Consider the following 22,981-nt stretch of genomic DNA (forward strand, 5'->3'; position numbering starts at 1 on the left):
AGCAGCCGAGTTGCGGCCAAGGCCGCGTAGCGGCTGAGCTGCGAATGCGAGCTGCAGGGCCAGCTTGGCGAGCTGCAGGGGCAGCTCAATGAGCTGCAGGATGGGCGAGGCCGCGAAGCGGTTCCTAGTTTGTAAAATGCTTATATCACTTTACTTAAAAAGGATTACGTTGTATGTACAACAAATGGCATAGATGATGTCACCGATGATAGATGATGTCAGCACAGTGATGATGCCACAGTGAAGATGTCATCATTGTTGATGTCATACCTGACTGTCACTGATGTTGTCACACTGGAATGTGATGTTACTGTCAAAGACTATAAGGAAGCGCTCTACCAGCTTCCCAGATCGATCAGTTTCAGCAACAGTCTACATCTAGTCTTTCCTCTTGCCTGCAAGTTTGTCTGTTAGCAAGTATCGTCTCCCACCCAACAGCACGATCTGAAAGGTTGAGCCATCTAGAACTATGACATCAACTGCACCAGTGCTGGGTGGGGCCGCTCAGTGGGTCACCAAAGTGGAGCTCACCATCTCCTGTAAAAACCTCCTGGACATGGACGTCTTCTCTAAGTCAGACCCTCTGTGTGCCTTGTACTTTAACAGCTCACACTCTAGGTGGTATGAGTTTGGCCGCACAGAGAAGATCCTGAATTGCCTGAACCCAAAGTTTGCCAAGAGGTTTGTCCTCGACTATCATTTCGAGACGGTGCAGAGGCTGAAGTTCTGCGTGTATGACATTGACAACACCACCTACGACCTGGGTGATGATGATTTTCTGGGGGAGCTGGAATGTACCTTGGGCCAGATTGTGTCCAGTAAGCAGATGACTCAATCTCTGTTGCTGAAGGACAAGAGACCCGCAGGACATGGAACCATCACAATCTGTGCTGAAGAGATAACAGACACCAGGGTGGCAAACTTTGAGGTGTTGGCCCGGAAACTGGACAAGAAGTATTTGTGGTGGACTGACCCCTTCCTGGAATTTTACAAGCAGACAGAAACGGGATGGCAGCTGTCCCACAGGACAGAGGTGGTGAAGAACAACCTGAACCCATTATGGAGACCCTTCAAGATCCCCCTGCGCTCTCTCTGCGGAGGAGACGTGGAGAGACCTATAAAGGTTGACTGTTATGACCATCATAGCAATGGCTCCCATGACCTTATTGGGAGCTTTAAGACCACACTCATAGAGATGCAGATGGGAACACACATGGCCCCGGCTGAATTTCAGTGCATCAACCCAAAAAAGTTAAGGAAGGACAGAGGCTACAAAAACTCTGGGGTCGTTTGCATTCGGCAGTGCCGGGTGGAGAAAGAGTATACCTTCCTGGATTACATCATGGGGGGCTGTCAGCTCAACTTCACTATCGCCATTGACTTCACAGGCTCCAACGGGGATCCTTCATCCCCTCGGTCCCTCCACTACATCGGCCCTGAGGGCAATGAATACCAGGCAGCCATCTGGGCAGTGGGCAGCGTCATCCAGGACTATGACACTAACAAGATGTTTCCTACCTTTGGTTTTGGAGCTCAGATCCCTCCCACTTGGGAGGTTTCCCATGAGTTTCCTATCAATTTCAATGCAGCAAATCCATTCTGTGCAGGTATAGAGGGGGTGGTGGCTGCGTACCGAAAGTGCCTACCCCAGGTGCAGCTCTATGGTCCCACCAACTTCGCCCCCATCATTAACCATGTAGCCTGCTTCGCCAAGCAAGCTCTTCAGCAGAATATGGCCTCGCAATACTATGTCCTGCTCATGATCACAGATGGAGTGATCACAGACATTGACCAGACATGCGCTGCTATCGTGGAGGCCTCCCGTCTACCCATGTCCATAATCATAGTCGGCGTGGGCGGGGCGGACTTCGACGCCATGGAGTTCCTTGACAGCGATGACCATCCACTGCGCTCACCGTATGGCGATGTTGCCTCGCGAGACATCGTTCAGTTTGTGCCTTTCAGAACATTCCAGGGCAACAGCGTGGCTCTCGCCCAGAGTGTTCTGACAGAATTGCCTGACCAAGTGGCCTCCTACTTCAACTCATACAAACTGAAGCCTCCCAACCAATCCGGTCTTTCCGGCCTTGGACCTTCATAGAAAGAAATGTCTGTCGGTGAAGTTTCTACAACCTGTATTGTAATCAGGGCATACAACAAGAACCCGCCAAATGCGGGTAAAAATGTACTTTGGCGGATACGATTGTAAAGTTACTAGCCAATTTGGTTGGTAATGAACCAAGCTCCTACATTTCTGAGACAGCGACTATACAAAGCAGTGTTGCTGTGAAGATTCCCCGAGTCTCCTTTGCCCGCAGCCGTGTCACTGCATCCTCCCTTTCCTATGCGCCTATTTCACATCCCACCTCAAGAAGCCATTTTGTGTCAAAAATGTAAAACCCCTCAGTCCCCCTCTGTTGATATATATTGTATACAATTTATATCAACAGAATATGGGGTTTTACATTTTTATATTGTGTTACTTCCTGCATTTTTTACACAAAATGGCTGCTTGAGGTGGGATGTGAAATAGGCGCATTGCACAATCCTTATAAGCTGCAACAGACTCCTGTCCCTGTTGAGCTGCAACAGACTCTTGTTCCTGTTGAGCTGCAACAGACTCCTCCTGTTCCTGTTGAGCTGCAACAGACTCTTGTTCCTGTTGAGCTGCAACAGACTCCTCCTGTTCCTGTTGAGCTGCAACAGACTCCTGTCCCTGTTGAGCTGCAACAGTCCCTTATGGCTTTGTCTTCTGAGTGCAACATTCCCCGTGGTTGATAGATGTCATTATTGATGATGTCACACACCTGACTTATAATGTCACTGATGATGTCACACTGGAATGGGATGTCACTCTCGAAGACTATAAGGGTGTATTCACACCTATCTCGTTTGGAGCAGTTGTTCCGAAACGGAGAGCATTTTCCCCCTTGGTGCGGTTCGTTTGGGGGAGTGTGAACACAGCAATCGCACTCGGATGCGGGACAAAACAAGCGGACCGAGATCGCCAAGAAAGGGTGGTCTCGGTCCGCTTCCAAACGAACTCTGGTGCGGTTCGTTTGTGGTGAGAACGTGAGCCGACCTCGATCCGCCACAACAGCAGTAAACGGTGCGCATTTTTGGATAAACCAGCTGCCGTAGTCAGCTGCGCTGTGCGTAATGGCCTGAAGAACGAACATTTTTATCGTTTAAAAACAACATCTTTCAGATCCTGTTTTGGCGACTTGTGACTTGCATCGATAAACTTTGGGGGATTTTTGGATCATCACATCAGCAGTTTGAACTCAATCAACTTACCTCGGACCATGGGAAGCAACGTTAATGTGTTGAATCTCTACGGATTTTGCGTGCGGTGTGCTGCGCAGCACACCGCCCTCTCTCTCCCTCTCTCTCGCTCTCTCTGGTCTCCATTCAATAAATGAAAACAAATCGTGGTAATCAGAGCCAGCCTTCTTTGTGATAAGATTGTCTGGTTCAATCAGACAATCAGACTGATTGCATGTCTTCCTCGAAATGTCCGTTATTATTAAATTATTTATTAATATTTTATTCCTGACAGGACAGGTGTTCATATAGCCTATGTCTCGGCTAATCCTCATCTCCGTGATAGTAGCCTAATAGCAGAATTTGCGAGGGTCTTTGATCTTCTATCTCCAAATTCCCAATAGCCTAAATAGGCTAAATAAATACATAGGCTTACATAGGCTACATAGCATACATTAATAAATAAATAAATAACTTTCTCCCTCTCTCTCTCTCCCGATCCCTCCCTCTTTCTTTCTTTCTTTCTTTCTTTCTTTCTTTCTTTCTTTCTTTCTTTCTCTCTCTCTCTCTCTCCTCGCACGGCGGACGCCCGACATAGCCTAAAATGTAGGTCTAACAAAACGCATTTTTATAATCATATAGGAAAATCTCTGGGAATTATTTTGTCCATCCCGAGAGGCTATTAGCCTATCAGCGTGTCTGCTGGCCAATCCAGGAAGATTGACAATACTATTTGGACCGTTTCATTTGTGGCTGTGTGAACACAAACGAACCAAGGCACAAATGCAACAATTGTATCAATTAAGTACCTGAATCGGAACAAAGCAAACGACCTACAGGTGTGAATACACCCTAAGTTTCAGCAACAGTCTACATCTAGTCTTTCCTCTTGCCTGCAAGTTTGCCTGTTACCTGTTTACCAAGTATCAAGTGTGTCAAGCCCGTCAGGTGTCTGCGCGTGGATCCACTAGTCTCCCACCTATATGTTTTCTCCTGATTCTAAATATACTGTAGCTGAATCGCTTGGTTTGACCAAGTAAAACAATTTCTATAAGTTTTTTTTACTAAATGTATAGATGGAAAATGAATGGCGGATGAAATCCCTTGGTTGGTTCGTATGCCTAACCCGGAAGAGACTTTGGCACTCTATTGGTAACCAGTACTAGCACCAGAATTGGGATGTGCCGGTATGAGATTTTGAGGCTATGATAACCTTAGGCAAATATACCACGGTTTCACGGTATTGTGCACCTCTAATTTGCTATTGTAAAATCTGTTAAAAAAATAAAAATAAAATGGTTATTGGACAAAATGTGTCCAGTATGTCTCGTTGGGGCTGCTGTTATCTCTAGTCAGCTGTGGCTAAGGTGCTGCAGTGCAACGCAGCAATGCCAAAACAGCTGATACTTTCACAATGGTATGACAGAAAATAGCGGTTTCGGAACCGTGACTTTTTCAAACCGTGGTATCTACAATCCACATCCCTACTCCAGAAATATTTCTCCAATTGGGCTGATGGGAGTGCTGTAGTTAAAGGTTAAACTTTCAGATTTTGAAAGACCATAACTTCCACCCCATTAGTCAGATTTTCACGAAACGTGGTTCAACCTGTTCAGCTGCCCTTGCTCAACAGATTTACCTCAAGGACCCTCAAGGTCCAACTGGAAAGTTCTTTAGATATTTTGAAAGTTTTGAAAAACACATCTTTAACATCTACAGCGTTTGACCGATCATCATCAAATTTTTTAGGCAACATCGACAGACCTGCCTCATTAAAATTTGATAAAAGGTTGTTGATATCTACTGTCGTTTTAAAGATATGCATTTTTACATTTGTGAGAGGGCGTGGCCTGTCAGCTAAATTGTCATGACCTATTTATCCAATCATCACGAAACTTTAAGATGTTCAGATATCATCAGTGACCATGTCTGCATAGCTGTTTTATAATTGAACAGTAGGGGGTGATACAAATGCCAAAAACGATATGATGATGAAATTGTGTCAAATTTGGTATGCATTTCAGGGAGGCTGTACTAGTCAAAATAAGAAGTTTAGTCAACATTGGTGAAAGTGGGCGGGACCTATGGTGTAATAACCATGTAACAACCAGAGCAGCAATATGCTGAGTGGGCTCGATTAACACATAGAGGGCATTGCCAAACACACACACACGCACACACACGCACACACACACACACACACACACACACACACACACACACACACACACACACACACACAGAGAGAGACACACACACACACATGCGGTGATGCCAACTTGTTGATGCCCCTGCAGTTCTGAGAGCCAGTAAACCGAGACACCAGATGGATAAAAAAGACAGATGATAGGATGGAGAAGAAAGAGTATTACAGCTAGGTTAGAAGAGGAGGAGGGAAAACAAGAGGGGAGAAGAACAGATGAAAGTGGGGGGAGAAGAGGGAGAGAGCATAAGCGGAAGAGAGGTAGGATTCAGGAGGAGCGCTGTGTGTGTGCCAAGCTGCCTGTGGCGAGACGCTCTTTCCCCTGCCGGGACAGAGTTTGCTGATCCCTGTAATTGTATTCATTCACAGCCTACCCCTGGTGGCAAATGTCACAAGCTCAGATTTAATGCGTAAAAAAATCGATCTGAACACTTAGGATATGAAACTAAATAGAATCTGTCTTTTTGTCTGTCTGTCTGTCTGTCTGTATATCTATCTATCTATCTATCTCCTCCTTTCTCCCTGTTCATCTGTCTTCCTGCTCGCTGGACCGATCCTGCTGTCAATGCTAAAAGGTCTGTGCTCTTGGCGTTGCTTCCACTTTAGAACGCTGTAGCGGTGGAGTGATGGGAGAGGAGAGCCTTGTAGAGGAGCTTGTGTCAGCGCGGATCTCACTCATGTCACGCTGTGTGTGTACGGTTGAGATGTTATGTGACCTGTGTGTTTCAGTGGTGCTACGCTGTGCGTGCGTGTGCCTGTGTGTGTGTGTGCATGCGTGCATGTGTGTGTGTGATCTGTGATGTGCTGTGACTAATGAGCAGACAGATGGCATACACTCCAGGCTTCTGCCGTGCACGGATGCCAACACAGAAGAGGCAAGCAAGGCTGAAGGCATCGTATGGATTTGTTTGTTTATTTCTCAAGTGTGTGTGTGTGTGTGTGTGTGTGTGTGTGTGTATTTGTGTGTGTTTCTGTGTGTGTGTGTGTGTGTGTGTGACACATTCTCATACGTATATGTTATAATATAAGGTTTGTATGTGTGCGTGTGTGGAAACATGTATTTCCTCACGTGTTAAGCACAGTGGTGGGAGATCTTGGTGTGTATGAAGCACAAGAATGACTTCAGACTAGGAACCTGTAGTCTAACGTGCCACACACACATGTTGATTAAATGCACATGAATGCGCCCAAGCACAAGTACACACACACACACACACACACACACACACACACACACACACACACACACACACACTCATGGGTCTTAGTTACAGTATGTCATTTTAAAACCGAAAAAAGCAGAATTTCCTTTGGCTGGGGGAAAACATGCTTCATTATTGAGTGCGCTGAGGCATCACAAAGCCATTTAGCCATCTTGTTCTGCTAGAGAGAGCCTGAGAGAGCGAGCAGGGTTAGTCGTGCGCTGGCAGGATGAGCTGTGTTCTGTGTTGTGTTGGATCTTAACTCAGCAACTCAACACATCAAACCTGCTGACTGACAGACATGCTCAATATGACAGCAGCACACATGAAAGGGACATGCACTGCATTCCAACTCACTGTAATGGTAACCTAATAAAAACACACACACACACACACACACACACACACACACACACGCGCGCACACACATGCACGCACACACATGCAGGTAACCTGAGAAAATGTACCGGGCCAAAAATATGTTTTACCGGCCATCAAACTGCATCATGCATTATTATTATTATTATTATTATCGGGAGTAACGGTGACCTCCATGACGTTTCTCTTCCTGTTTCTCTTCTTCTTCATGTTTTGATGAATCGCTCATGTCACGGCAGCGAGGGTCACATTAATCTCAGCCGGTCTAAGCACATAAAAAACTATGCCCTTATTCCAAATTATTTATCGGCCAGCTGGCGGGATCCTTTTTTTTTTTATCCGCCAAACCACAAATGTCCGCATTTGGCACTTGGCGGGTGTGAATTTTGGACCCTGCCTGCACACCTCCCTCCCTCCTCACTGAGCCTCCACGGAGATTTGTCGTGTCTCAGCAGAGCCGCCGGGGGCCAGGAAGCAGCAGAGTGGCACCTCCCTGCTTGTCATGTCCCCACTCTGCCCTGGCCCCTGGCACTCACCCTCTGCTTAGTGAAGGCAAAGGGATCAGAACGGCATTGGAGAAGAAGGATGAGATAGGTGTGCTCCCCTTTGTGTGAGCTTCCTCATCTCTGTGCCATCCGCTTTTTTATCCATCCACTCCTGCAGCTTCTTTCTGTATCCGCTCCCAAGTCCTGCCTAGAACATGACATGTCTGTTTAAACATGCACCCGCTGTGCTGTTGTTACAATTCGCACTAGGCCACATGAGCCAACCTGTTACAAGTTAACCTAGCAATTTAACTTGGCATCGTTCGTTGTCTAGGGGTTTCCACTACTATGCCGGTAATTGTAACATGAAGTAATAAACACTGAAAGAATGGAAAAGCTGATTTATCCATTGACATGCAAGTAGGCTACTCACTCAGACATACAGTAGCTTTAGCTGACGTGGTCTCCAGTCGTGCGTTCTTGACACTGGGCCAGCTCCACTCGGTTGTATGCGTGAGGAATCCGAGATCGTTCGACCATTTTAAGTAGGCCTACGGCAACCCTGTATGAACAAAAAGGAGCCGTTTTCATTACACACAAGCAAACCAACACCTCAAAGGATAAATCAGCCATAGCAAATAGAAGTAAATATGATGATATCCATGTGAGAAGGGGGGGCGACAGTAACACTGTGTACAGGGATTGCAGTCACCATCGTGAAATTGCCTTTTCATACTTGCCGCTCTGTCGCTTTTCCAACTTGTCCAGACAGCTGCAGGAAGAGAATATGCAAATTGAGTCTTTCGAGAATGAGAGGAAGGATAAAAGCAGCTCGCATACGCAGCTCGGCTGCTGCGTGGCCTCGCCTGCCCTATTGGCACGCGCGCAATGTCGCCCTCTCTCTCTCCCTCAGTCTCTCTCCCCCTCTCTCTCCCTCAGTCTCTCCCCACTCTCTCTCTCTCTCTCCTCTCTCTCCCTCTGCCTCAGTCTCTCTCTCTCCTGCCTCTCCCTCAGTCTCTCTCCCTGACTGACACCATCAGTGATGGTATGACATCATTGATGACATCACTGATGACATCATCAGTGGGACAAAAATGGAAACAGAGAACAGAGAGAGAACAGAGAAACATTGCCCATGCTCCCTTTTATAATAATATAATAAAGGATAAATCAAGTAATTTTCAATTTTGTGGTGACAGGATGTTTTGCAATTTTGTAATGGCTCATAGTTTACTCTGGTCCATGTCCCTTGAAAAATTACCACATTGAAATAATGAAGCACGAAGTAGAGGGAAGGTGAAGATAAGATGGGGGCGGGAATTTACATGTAGTATCTAGACTAAATTGGCCCTCTGGAGGACTAAAGCTCTATACTATACATACATACTACTACATCTATACTATGTCTGTCTTGGCCATCTGTCCTTCTCTTGCTACCTCTCTCCTGCTTGCTGCTTCTCTCCATCACTGCCTCTTATAGTGTTCAATGAAGCGCAAATGTCATTTTCTAAAAGCAATAAAAGACACCTCATGTCCAGTTGAAAGGAATGGTGAATGTGGACAAGCTGCAGCCAGCTCTCCTGCACTGGCCCAACATCTGCAGGACAGCAGCTGGTAGCGAGTGCCTGGTTGTGCACTTACTAACTTTCACAACGGATGAGTCTGTCTACACTGAGCATCTCTAGCCTTCTCCAGTGCATCACAGCTGTGTGGTAGAGAGATATACAGTGAGAGAGGGAGAGAGAGAGAGAGAGAGAGAGAGAGTAGGTCTGCAGATGTGGGAGGGTGTGTGAGTGGCTGTGGGGTATGCGAGAAGCTCACAGCTGATTGCCCATTGCTGTGTACGTGTGCTAGGTAGCGAGCGAGGCGGTGTGTGTGTGTGTGTGTGTGTGTGTGTGTGTGTGTGCGCGCGTGTGTGTGCGTGCGCACACGCGTCTCATATAGGACAGTGAGGCAGCAGCTGCAGCAGTAGTACGGTGGAGCGTGCTCTGTGTCTGGATGTTAACGCTGCCTCTCTCAGCTGTGGGACGAAACCTGACTGTAAGTATACTCACACCCATGTACACTTACACATACACACGCACACGCACACGCACACACACACACACACACACACACACACACACACACACACACACACACACATACACACACACACACACGTACACATACATGTACAAACTGACCAGTTTTGTTTTTGCTTTCACTGTCTGCAGTTGTTATTTGTTACCATTCACTTCCATTGACTCCATTTGTTGATATTGATATGTTACTGATATTGATATTGATATTGATATGCACTGTGTGTTGTTGAAGTTAGCATGCTGCTGGTTTATTCACTGTGAAGGCAAAGCCTGATTTTACACCAGCGTTCTTTTCTTCCAAGAGGATTTCAGCCCAGAGGATTTGAGACAGTTGAGGGAGGTGTGTGGAAGGGATTAAAAATTGCCATCCATCAGAAAAATTATTTTAGTGCATTCACACATTTTCATACAGCCCCGCACATTTTCATACAGCATTTCCATAAACCATAGTACCTGCTTTGTTTATGGGGTGATTTTCTTTGCAGCATTGACAATGGAACATGTTGGCTGTCTCTACTCTGTCTGCAGGTGTGTGTGTGTGTGTGTGTGTGTGTGTGTGTGTGTGTGTGTGTGTGTGTGTGTGTGTGTGTGTGTGTGTGTGTGTGTGTGTGTGTGTGTGTGTGTGTGTGTGTGTGTGTGTGTGTGTGTGTGTGTGTGTGTGTGTGTGTGTGTGTGTGTGCGCGCGCGCGTGCGTGTGTGTAGCCCAGTGGGTGAGTCGTGTCCAATTTCCAATAGCATGGAAACTGATCTGACTGGTGACGCTAGCATGACATGACATGGACACTGTTTGTTATATATATATATATACCGTACTGTATATAGGAGGAGAAGAAAAGGAGAGGGGGAGAGAGAAAGAACGACAGAGTGGACATACCATGAAAAAGAGAAGAGAGGAGGAAGGCATTGGGATTCAGAGGAGGTGTGAGATGGATTGATTGATGTGGTTGATGAGAAGACATATATCTTCCTCTGCCTTGTTCTTCCGTCTCAACCAGAAAGTAAAAAGAAGAACAAGACAGATAAGATGGACCGATAAAGAAAAAGACAGGATGACAGGGATGAAGGATAGAGGTACAAGCCTAGGCCTGTGGGAGAGCTAGGGGTGGGACAAAAATATCGATATATCGATCGTGATCCTCTTGCAATACATTATCGATACACTAGCACCATACGTAATACCATTATCGTGATACCATATCGTGACATTTATCCTGAAATGTGTTTTGCATTCACACATGTTTTTTTTTTGTAGCTCTAAACTTAATTTCCTCAGATTGAAAAGATTTTAGTGATGCATTATATTGTATCCTTCCTTTATAACTTCACTCATGGCGTCGTGGACAAGTTGCAGTCACTGTGTGGTAAAGAGGCACTACTGCATGCAGTGCACTATGCACTTTGTTGTACATTGTTTCATGTCAATTATGTGAATAAATACATCATTCTTGCTTTTTGCCTTTTTAGGGGCATTGTTTCCTCTTGAGTTACACATATATCGTAATGTATCGTACATGAAATTTCCTGCAATGTATCGATTATCGCATAATTGCTGTATCGTGATCCCATTGTTATCGAAGGCCAAGTATCGTGTTAGTATTGTATCGACTTAAGGCTTTGGCGCCCCAAGTCCGTACTCTTCGTCCGAAATTGTCGCACGTTTCAAAATAAATACGACCTCATGTTGTGTCACTGACGTTTACACACTGACTCCGAAACTTTCGTCCGTCATTAGAGTTTTCCGAACAAGTTTGATTTTCTGCCTTCTTTCGCATCAGTCAAAAGCCTTTTGGGAGCTGTTTGACCCGTCTGTGTCTGTGTTTGGGGGAGAGAGACAGAGGAGTCCAGTCTGAGCGGCTCGCTCCACCTCACTGGCCCCTCTCTGCTCCCTCTCCCCGGGCAGTGGTGCTGCAGCACCCGGCCACAGCGCAGCACAGCCGGCTTCGCGAGGTGAAGGTGAGCATTGATGGAGCCCTGTATCCAGTATGATATGGTAACCATTCCCAGACCTGCTGCCAGCTGCCTGGATACAGGAGAGGACGTATTCGTATTGCGAATAGAACAACGAACATAATAATAAAACGCATCGGACTCTGTGTGCAAAGTTTCTGTGCTTGACGATTTGTTTTCGGATGGCGGATTCAAAAATCGCATACAAAACAAACAGAAAAAGTCCTTTACTCTGCGATCTCCACCCCCAAGGGAGAGCGTTCCCAGGGTTGAACACACTGGGCTGTGAATGGAGGCTGATGTTGTGCGCCCCTCCCTTCCCCATCCTGCTCCCTACATGCCCCCTATACCTGGCTCTCCACCCGCAGTCAAGCTCCTTTAATTCCTGCTTCAAGGGCTGTGTGCTGAACGTGCTCAGAATGACACCTGCACAGCCAGGAGAGGGCAGGGGAAAGACACGAGAGGGGGCACAGATGATAGGAAGCGAGGTGGGGAGAAGAGAGTCAAGGCAAACAGAAAACAGACGGGGAGAGAGAAGATGAAGAGAAAAGTAATAGGAACAGAAATAGCAGGAGAGGGGAGAGGCTGAGGAGAGGGAGGAGGCGCTGTGGGATGAGACGATGTGACTGATCCATTTGAGAGTCTCTCTCCCGGTGTCCCTCTCGTCATCCCAACACAAAGGATGGATTAACATGACTTTTTTCCACCCAGCTCGCTTGAATTATTTATGGCTTTTGTTCAATTTTCTAGATTAGCTCCCCAAAAATTGGCTATGCCTTTTTTCAAATCACTCCTCTAAGTTTCATCTTAAAATAATCCTATTTTTGCTCCTTCTAAGAAATGCCAGTAAAAACAAGGATGTGAAGTGCATGCCTGAATGACAGTTATTGTCACTGCTTGGAAACACACGACTACAGTAATGTAGAGTCCCTCTGGGAGAGAGGAGGGTTGTAGCTGAGTCGCAGCAGGTGGAATTAGCCTGGTTGAATATTTTTGTCAAGCTTGACAGAAGCGTTTCTTTTGTGCTGTGGAATTGTACTGTATTATGTTACATTGTACTGTATGTGTTACATTGTACTGTATGTCTTACATTGTATCTATTCATTGCTGTGTGAGGGGAGGGGCCGGGGGGCTCTTACACAACAGAACACTTGCAACTATGGATTCACGTTTTTTTCTGTCAGAGCAGTGGAGGTTTTCCTTAGTGCCATTATAGAATACGGGATGGGATTAGCACCCCATCTTGGCTCTCTCGTGAGGGAGAAATCCACAAACGCTACGGATTAGCCTCCTGAAAATCTGCGCAAGATCGGCGCGGCCTGAGGTCCTCCAGGCTAGAGCGAGGTGCTCGACGCAGGTAAATGACGTGCAGCGCACAGGCCCTCTTGAGGCGTCCTTGAGGTATTCTCTCAGCCTCTGGATTGCCTTTGCCACGGGAGGGTCTGGTGAGACGAAGGAGGAGCACGGCCGGGAGTAACCCACAGAGCCTAGATCCTCCATGCACCGAAGGGCCAATACTGCGGCGTAGCACTAGCTCTATTGCAGCGGATTGGGCGTTCTCGTTTACCCCTCCCGCGGGCAACGTTGCAGATAGAGTAGTAAGGCTGATCCATGAGCGGCTTCTGGGACGCGAGTCGGGGTCTTAATTGGCCTCGGCTGGGTCTACTGGGCGAGGGTGTATGATGTTGACAGACCCGAAACACCTAACGACCCCAGATAACATCACTGATGATGCGTCCCAGCGCATGCGGCAGTAGTGTATTTGAGAATATAGAAGAATAAGAATAGAAGAGCTCAGGTCAGGAAACTATATTTTGGACTGATTATAAATAGCTGCTGGACCTGCTCATCAACCACTTAAACTTATTTTGAGAATAAACTCCAAACACAATGACAGATTATACAGTACCTGCCAAAGTGTCCAGCACAGTTCATGAATATACCAGCTACAGGCAAATTGTAGCAGCATTTGGCTGGCGGTCATGTCTCAACTGGAAGATGTAGATAAGGATCGTACTCTTTGCAGCAGATGTGATAGCTTAGCTACAGTAGCACACTGGATAGGTTCAGGTTGCTGATTTAGGATAGACTCAAACTGAAAATACCCAGCATGCTTCATGGGCTTCAGTTCATAACACATTTAAAGCAGCTACGAGCAACTTTTTCGATTGTTATTAAACAGTATAAATTTAATATCAATGCATCACATCTTACCTCTAATAGTCGACGAGACCAACGCAGAGTAGTCTCGCTTGAACCCCGAGTGAATCGGCCAGTGTTAGTCTGTCTGTAGCCAGGGCAGATCAGGAAGTGAAATGAAACGGTTTGCAGCAGCCACTTCGGCCATAATAACCACAAAATAACTTCCAAAAAACCTGTTAGAATATAACGAGAGATGTTCCCGAGAGTATGCGTGGCGTTCACAATGTTTATGCTATGTTGCTAGGCAGCGCGAACGGGCTAGGCAGGCAGCTGCGTTTCACTTCCAGGTTTCACTTCCGCGTTTCACTTCCGGGTTACCCGGTCCGGTCTCTCTAGAGAGCCCCCTGTTGACGCGAGTTTAGACAGACATAGACTTAATAATCACCTAAGGGAGCAATCTCAGATACACACGGCTTTGGTCTCAGCTACTATTATAGGTAAGATGTGATGCATCAATATTGTAATTATACTGTTTAAAGCAGCTACGAGCAACTTTTTCGATTGTTATTAAACAATATAAATTTAATATCAATGCATCACATCTTACCTCTAATAGTCGACGAGACCAACGCAGAGTAGTCTCGCTTGAGCCCCGAGTGAATCGGCCAGTGTAGGCTGTCTGTGGCCAGGGAAGATCAGGAAGTGAAATGAAACGGTTTGCAGCAGTCACTTCGGCCATAACCACAAAATAACTTCCAAAAAACCTGTTAGAATATAACGAGAGATATTCGCGAGAGTATGCGTGGCGTTCACATTGTTTATGTTATGTTGCTAGGCAGCGCAAACGGCGAGGCAGGCAGCTGCGTTTCACTTCCGGGTTTCACTTCCGCGTTTCACTTCCGGGTAGCCGGGCCGGCGGTAAGGAGAGAGAGAGAGAGAGCCCCCTGTTGACGCGAGTTTAGACAGACACAGACTTAATAATCATCCAAGGGAGCAATCTCCAATTCACACGGCTTTGGTCTCAGATACTATTATAGGTAAGATGTGATGCATCAATATTGTAATTATACTGTTTAATAACAATCGAAAAAGTTGCTCGTAGCTGCTTTAATAACAATCGAAAAAGTTGCTCGTAGCTGCTTTAAGTGAGCAAAAGGCTTATAAATTGAGCTCCACACACAAGTGCTCTATCCACACGGGCGTGTTGAATGAAGTGTCACTATAGAGAGGCAAAGGGACCGCCTACTTCCTGCTTCAGCACTGTACCAGAGATTTTCATCCGCCATTTATTTTCCCATCCACATTTTGTAAAATGCCTATAAAACTAGTTTTACTGATTCAAACCAAACGGTACAGATATATTTAGAAACAGGAGAGATTGCATAACATTTCACTGGGACCAAAACGTTAAAAAATGCGGGTTTAAAGAAAATATTTTTTCAATGTTTTTTTTAGTTTTGGTCTGAGTGAAATATTATATGTTCTCTCCCGATTATAGCGTTAGCTGAACCGTTTGGTTCGACGAAGTACAACTATTTTATAAGCATTTTACGAAATGTATATGGAAAAATAAATGGCGGATGAAAATCTCTGGTACAGTGCTGAAGCAGGAAGTGACCTTCCACTTTGCCTCATCAGTATTATCTGGGGGGGGTGAAGTCTGTGTACTCGCCTAGCAGCCAGCGCCTTACTTGCTATATGCAAATCAAGCTGCTGAGGGGCCGCTTGCTCGCGAGCTTTCTGCCACCGGTATTCATACACTGCATCTCAGCGGCAGACAGACAGACAGACAGACAGACAGACAGACAGACAGACAGACAGACAGACAGACAGACAGACAGACAGACAGACAGACAGACGACTCCCCTCAAGGTACTCAGAGGCTCATCAGAATTACTTTCACAATCTGGTTCATGATGTCTTTCACGTTTGTATAGATCAGATAGATTGAGTTGCTGTCTCTCTCTCTCTCTCTCTGTCTCGACATCCCTTGGTACATCGCTTTACATTCATCACATGCTCTTTACAGTCTACTGCCACTGCTCTCCGCTGCTGCAATTCCCCCACCTTTATTTCAATCCTATTTTCTGAGCAAAGACAGGGGTGTAAAGGACACACGCTACTTGTCAGTCTGCCAATTGGTTTCTTTGCCAGCATGGAGGTGGTACCTACCAACCACAGTCTCTCCTAGTGCAGGGAGGGCAGTAGCATGGCACCCACACAGACTGCTCGACATACTGGATCAGGGAGTGTGCATTGAATTGGAGGCTCCATGTGCAGGCTCAAATTATTTGAATCTGTCACAAGATCGCTTTGACAAGAATTGTGGAAAAGATTCAGATTCACGTTCTTGTATATCAATTAAGTTCGTCCATTAAGAAATGTTTGGTGAAAGGCGTTGCCAGATAAACAGATGAGCGGCCCATCTGGTCATTGTCACAGTAGTCCTCTTGGCTGGCAGTGCAGTCAACGCTGACACACATACAAGAGGTGTAGCTTTACACACACCATTCCTCGACCTAAATACTGCAGCGCCTAACATTTGCGTGGAACACATGAAATACTGGCTATTATTAAGAGGATTAGTGTTACACAACAGCAAGGCTCAGTTAACAGTTAGAGTTGGTGCTGCATACAATGTAGATACAATTCAGAGTTTTTATGATGTTTACAGCATTGTATATCTACATTGCGCACAAGCTGGTTACAAACAGCCTAATGAGATGGCGTTCAGCCTGGCCTGGCCAGACAAGATTTATACCCCAGCACCGGGCCTCGACAATGAGGGAAGGTGCTGAGAGAGCGGAGAGAGTCAATACCTACTGACGCCTTGTCAAACACAAATCCATATATTGCTGTGGATGCTGTGAAAAGACAAAGTGGCACCAAAAGAGATTGAAGTAGACTGTGGGGAAAATAATGGGTACTCGTTTACATACAGATGAGCATGCTTTTTCACAGTATAGCAAAATGATAAATAATTCCCGCAAGGGAGGTGCAACTCCTTAGTTAAAATGCCACGATAATAGCCTACTGATTTCCACATTTCATTGAGTTATTTGGAAAACAGCAGGGATATGTAACAGGAAAAACAAAGATACTGGTAATGGCAAAATGATAATCATTACTGATGAGTGACTGTAACCAGTTACAGAAATAACATTGCTATGAAATGCTTTACAAAATCTCTGAAGTGAAAGTTCTGTCACAAAACTATATTGTTACGTTTCCCTGCACATTTTTAAGTGGGTATACTCAAATCCTGGAGCTTTCCTAGTGGGTATACTGCGTATACCTGCGTATCACGTAGGCACCACTGGTCAAAATGTTTTCTGTCTTTAAACTACCGGTAATTCAATAATACAGGTATTGTAAATTGGAATCAAGGTTGACAGGTTGCATCAAGTGTTGAAATTTGTAAATCTAGTCATTGAAATCCGAGTGAAATCACACTTTTCCCTCATTTTGCTGGGGACTCCCCTGTGGCGCCCTAGCTGATGACTGTAGGTCTAGCTGCCGTCGGCAACGCCCCAAGTCGAGGCTGACATTGTAGCATGTTTCCAGCTTTATCGTTTGGAGCACAATCAATCAATCAATCAATCAATCAATCAATCAATCAATCAATCAATCAATCAATCAATCACAGGAGTGAGAATTTTACAATGGCTGTCTGTAGCAATTTAAGCAAATACTGTAGCATTCAGCATGTAAATTCCCTGAGTGTCGTTTTTAGAAGTGAGTGCCTCAAATCAAACCTGTGCTGCATCCAGCTGTGACTGAAGCTAATCTATGACACAGATTCTTATGCATTATTAATATTGAGTATTTGTTGTCTGACACCGGCTGATAAAATGCTGATGACATCTATGACCCCATACTGTGACTGTAATTAATTGGTCTACATATCAGCAGGAATATGATCTTAATTATATAACAGCGTCAGCGATAAATCATTTTGCAAAGGCTTGTTTGTTATCATGCATTGAGCGTGATGCCACAGAGTGTGGAGTTGTGCTTGGAGAGTGGGAGAGGTGATTCTTAGAAGAGCGTGTCTGCAGTTGACCAGCTCTGTTGTGCTGTGAAGTCTCTGAGCGTGGACCATGTACCTGATGGGTGCACTGAGTCCTGCTCGGGGCTGAGGCACTCTGTGTTTTGTCAGTCTTTTGGCTTTTGGCTTGGCTGACAGGTTGGCTTTGGCAGCGAGGTGGCCAGCCTGTCTGTCTCTTGTTCTTTCTCATTGTCATCTGTGCTGCTCTTTGGCAGCGAGGTGGCCAGCCTGTCTGTCTCTTGTTCTTTCTCATTGTCATCATCTGTGCTGCTGTCATAGCCTCTTTAGCCCAGGCCACACAGCTTTTGGACTACCTGCAGTTGCCCATTCATCAATCTACACCTCTATGTCTCTGTCACAATGACATTCTTTCCTCTTGAGCTCCTTCTCCCATCGCTGGCTCTCTGTTTTCCCCTGCTCTCATTTCACACACATGCACGTACGTGGACCCACGCACGCACGCACGCACGCACGCACGCACGCACGCACGCACGCACGCACGCACACACACACACACACACACACACACACACACACACACACACACACACACTCACTCACACACTCTCTCTTGCCCGCTCTCTCTTTCTCAGTGAAGTTTTTTTCGTCTCAATTATTGATGGAGAGTGGTTGCGTTGTAGCTGTCAGATGCAGCAGACAAGAGAGCTGCATCAACTTTAACTCTATTCCAGGCAATGAATGTCTCCTACAGAATACCCAGAAACTAAGTAATGTGATTTTCAACACATCTGTGTGTAGGTTTAGCACAGCACCCAGGGTCCAAAATGAACTTTTTGTCTACCAGCCAAATGCCGGCTAGTGAATATTCAAATGTTACCAGCCACTCAAATTACCATTGTTTCTTGGCTGGTATGAAGCAAATCTACCAGCCATCATTTGACCAGCATTTGGCTGGTGGCTGGTGCAAATCTTGAACACCCATCTTGTGTTAGCTTGGAACAGATTGTGTTGGACAAGAAAGTGGTATTAACACATATTTAATTTGATGTTGTATTGATGGGTAACAGAAATGACACCTTCTTTTTAGAGATTGGCTCTCCACAGTAACACTCTGATAAGCGGTATGCTTATGTGCCAGCTTTGACTGCTCATGATGACCATTGACATCATGACCTAGGCCTTCTTCAAGACTTTCAGGAACTCAGCTTTTTCCAGGTCAACAACAATTGCTTTCACTTTTTTTTTTATTGTAACAAATTATAGCGTATCATCCTCGATCCAATACTCCATTTAAGTGTGTGTGTGCGTGGCGTGTCGTGTCGTGTCGTGTCAGTGTGTACATTGTGCTAGTATGGATTGGATACGTGCATATGAGTGTATATGAAAGTGCAAGTCTGTGGTCATGGCAGCCAGCCATAAATCTTCTTACATCACATGCTAGTGTTAAATAATTGTTATTTAATGAGAGAGAGAGATATATAATGAAGTGCAGACAAATATACATGTATTCAAGCCAGCAGGGTCAGCCTGAGCTCTTGTTGGTGCTGAAATGGTTGTTAACCTATGCTTTGAACTGTATGCAATTAAGTTGTTGAATTGCTGATAGGGCTGTTTCCAGCCAGAGGGGTAAACAATAATTAGCTATGAAAGATGTAAGGGGAAAAAACTGTACTGTAAACTGGGAATCCAGGTAGTTGAATTGTTTTCATAGTCAGCCGTAGCCTGGGTAACCCCAGCCTTCAACTAGGGCTGTGCAATAAAATCGATACGGCAATATATCGCGATAGTTTTTCCTGTGATACTGTATCGATATTTCAGAAAAATATCGTGATATATCGCCATATCGATTTTTTTTCACAGCCGTGTGTTCAGTGACACAATAAGAATACTTTTTATTTCAGTGCGTTCAGTAACACACTCAACACTCAGTAGTTTTGACTCAATTTGTCCACTAAGCTATCAATATAAAGTGATGTACATATTATTACACTACCTGGGTGGTGCACAGCGAGTTGTATTTTTAGCTCTGTTTTTGAATTTTGAGTAAATTATGTAGAGTATTGCAATATATCGCAATATGTTTTCAATGTATCGTGATACAATCGTATCGTGACCCATGTATCGTGATACGTATCGTATCGTGAGGTCCTTGCCAATACCCAGCCCTACCTTCAACGTGGTGTCACAGGCTATGCCTGTAGCGTGACTGATAGTACGTAGAGGTCACGTGGAGGCTGGGTTTACCCAGGCTAAGTCAGCCGGTCTATAAGCTGCTCAAATGGAAGTAAAGACAGAGCTCGTCCTGGCTTGTGTGAGGAAGTGATTGAACAGTGAACACACACAAGGGATCTCTCCTCTTCTGGCCTCTCCCCACCAGCCGGGATCTGACCCAGTCTTTATCAGCAGACCAGCCATCTAAGTGGGCCACGCCTGGCGTGCTCAGCCCTGACATCTGCTACAACTGCGAGGGAACGTCTTCCCCTCCTTGACACAGCTGGTAAGGAAGGGAAACTGGGTTACTGCCCTGGCCAGCTTCCCTTGCCACCCTGGTGCTATGGAGGTTCAGTGCTCCATTGAGGGAGTAGGTGCACTGACTGCACACAGCGGGCAGTGAGGGACACATTAAGAGAGTGATGATGATGTGGTCGAGGCTGCAGCCAGCAAAGCAGTAGAGCTCATTATCATTGTGGACTCGGAGTGTTGCTCCCTTGTAGTAGGTCTGCTGGCTTATTGTGGTTGGCTGTCGTCAGCGGTAAACAGAGGGGAAGAGAAATGGACAGAAGGCAGGAAACGTAGAGCGGAGTTCAACGAGGGATGTATGAAATAGATGTTCCCCCACTACTTTTCTATTTCTTGTTCTTACTCTATCTCTTGCTTTGACTAGTGACTAGTTTCTTTCTTTCATTACTGTAGTTTCCATCCAAATGTATCACCCTTTTATTTTTAGATTTTTTTTGGGCCACAGGTCAGATTTGAACCCAGGTTCGGCCGCGCAAAGGACTAAGCCTTTTTGTCGTACACGCTCTATCAGGTGAGCCGCCGGGACACCCCAAATGTATCACAAATTGTAACAGATTTTTCAGAAAATCGGCAAAAGAAAATGTGAAATTGAATCAGAATCAGATTTATTGGCCATGTATGTATGTACACATACAAGGAACTGGACTTCGGTTTGCTTCGCTCTCATAATTGGTCACCTGACAATACAGTGCCAAAGTCACGCCCTCTACCGGGTTAGTCATACGAACCAAGGGATTTTATGCACCATTTATTTTTCCATAGACATTTCGTAAAATGCGTATAAAAATAGTTTTACTTGGTCAAACTATATTTAGATTCAGCTATATTTAGAATCAGGAGAGACCATAGGACATTTAACTCGAAAATCCTTTTTAGAACGTTTTGGTCTAGGTGAAATGTTCTATGGTCTATCCTGATCTGTCACATGCTGGGGTACAATGTACAGTAAGCAGTCAAGTCAGGATTGGAATGGACAGCAGAGCAGACTGTGCAAAGAAATTGCAAAAAAGGTTTTTCTTGTGTGTTTTTTTAGCGATAAACCTACAACTTTTCCATCTCCCCCAAGCGTTACAAACTTTTTTGCGACATTTCGAATCCCCCCTCATTTCCACTCAGGTTTTTAATGTGCAAATGAGAATGCGCATAAAAACAGTTGGATGGAAACCCACCTAGCATGTCTCATCTCTCTCTCTCTCTCTCTCTCTCTGTCTCTCTCTCTCTCTCTCTCTCTCTCTCTGTCTCTGTCTCTCTGTCTCTCTGTCTCTCTCTCTGTCTCTCTCTCTCTCTCTCTCTCTCTCTCTCTCTCTGTCTCTCTCTCTCTCTCTCTCTCTCTCTCTCTCTCTCTCTCTGTCTCTCATCTCTCTCTCTCTCATCACTCTCTCTCATCACTTTCTCTCTGCTCTGTCCAGACTGCCCACGGTGGAATAAGACAAGTTGTCAAGTATGATATATGGACTGTCAAAATACCCCTAACCAATTTATAAGATAGACTGCTCTAAAGCCTTAAATTTAGGCTCTTTCTCTTGTTTTCCTCTCTCCTTCTCGCATTGCCTTCAGCATGATGGATGAAAGAAGTTGTTACTCATTACTTGTGGAAACCTACGATGTCGTGAATTTGCACCCAACACGAAAACTGAGAATGAATCATAATGACTGTATACCAAGTATTATCATAATATGATGTCAGTTTATTCAAAAGGGCATAAATCATTGACTTTTTGAGGGGGTTTATGTAACCAGAATCCCACTGCTTCAAGGAACATTGACAGCAGCATGTCAATCCAACAAATACAGGCAACTATAATGCTAACTAAGCTCACTTATGCATCATTTAGTGATGTCACTCTGAGGAGGACCCCCCGCCCCCGGCCAATACACACACACACACACACACACACACACACACACACACACACACACACACACACACACACACACACACACACACACACACACACACACACACACACACACACACACACTTAAGCTTCTAATATGTGACAGACAGTACAGTAAGTGCTCGTTATGTGAGGAAGTTACAGGAGTAGCACAGAGTAGATGGCCCCGCCCCTCCTGCTAAATTGATTTGGACTGAGTGGTGCGTCTGCTTCAGTGCTTACAGAATGGATGCTGTCCATAGGGAAATCCCTCCTCTAGATTGCAAGGCGGGCATTCTGCTGTCAGTGGTAGCTGAAGAGTGCAAAACTGATCTGTAGCCTTACTGTAGCAGCTCTAGATGGTCAGGAAATGGGAGAACTGCATTCCTGCCTTCTTCCCACAACGAACAAACCAGACAAGCAATTTGACGCAAGGCTGATTCCTGAGTGTGTTCCTCCAGGTGTTTAGTTCTAGTAATCCCTTAGCAGAACTCTTCTTACACTACACACTTCTTAGTTCTTATTCTGATCATGCAGCTGATAGGGGACACAAGTCTCTTCAGAGACTTTGTCCTCTGTCACCCTCATTTGTTCTTCTGTCACCCTGTCTCTCTCCCATGCCACACACGTACACACACTGTAGGTGTAACACATGTGCTATACCCAAAGATGTGTGCAGGCAGACACACGCACACACGCACACACACACACACACACACACACACACACACACACACACACACACACAGACACACACACACACACACACACACACACACACACACACACACACACACACACACACACACACACACACACACACACACACACACACACACACACACACACACACACAGAGTCTTGTCCTCA

At 45.5% G+C, this 22,981-nt stretch overlaps 1 protein-coding gene and 1 pseudogene across 2 annotated transcripts in view; both read left to right on the forward strand.

Annotated features, from left to right (window-relative positions):
• The window catches only part of mctp1a (multiple C2 domains, transmembrane 1a), a 219,688-nt gene that overhangs the window by 39,705 nt on the left and 157,002 nt on the right, over positions 1-22,981 (forward strand). The gene's annotated exons all lie outside the window — the stretch shown is intronic.
• Positions 470-2,101, forward strand: LOC310783736 (copine-3 pseudogene; annotated as a pseudogene). Its single transcript has one exon. The product of its transcript is annotated as a copine-3 pseudogene (transcript).

The sequence above is a fragment of the Poromitra crassiceps genome, assembly GCF_964638095.1.
Source record: "Poromitra crassiceps genome assembly, chromosome: 10".
Taxonomy (NCBI): Eukaryota; Metazoa; Chordata; class Actinopteri; order Beryciformes; family Melamphaidae; genus Poromitra; species Poromitra crassiceps.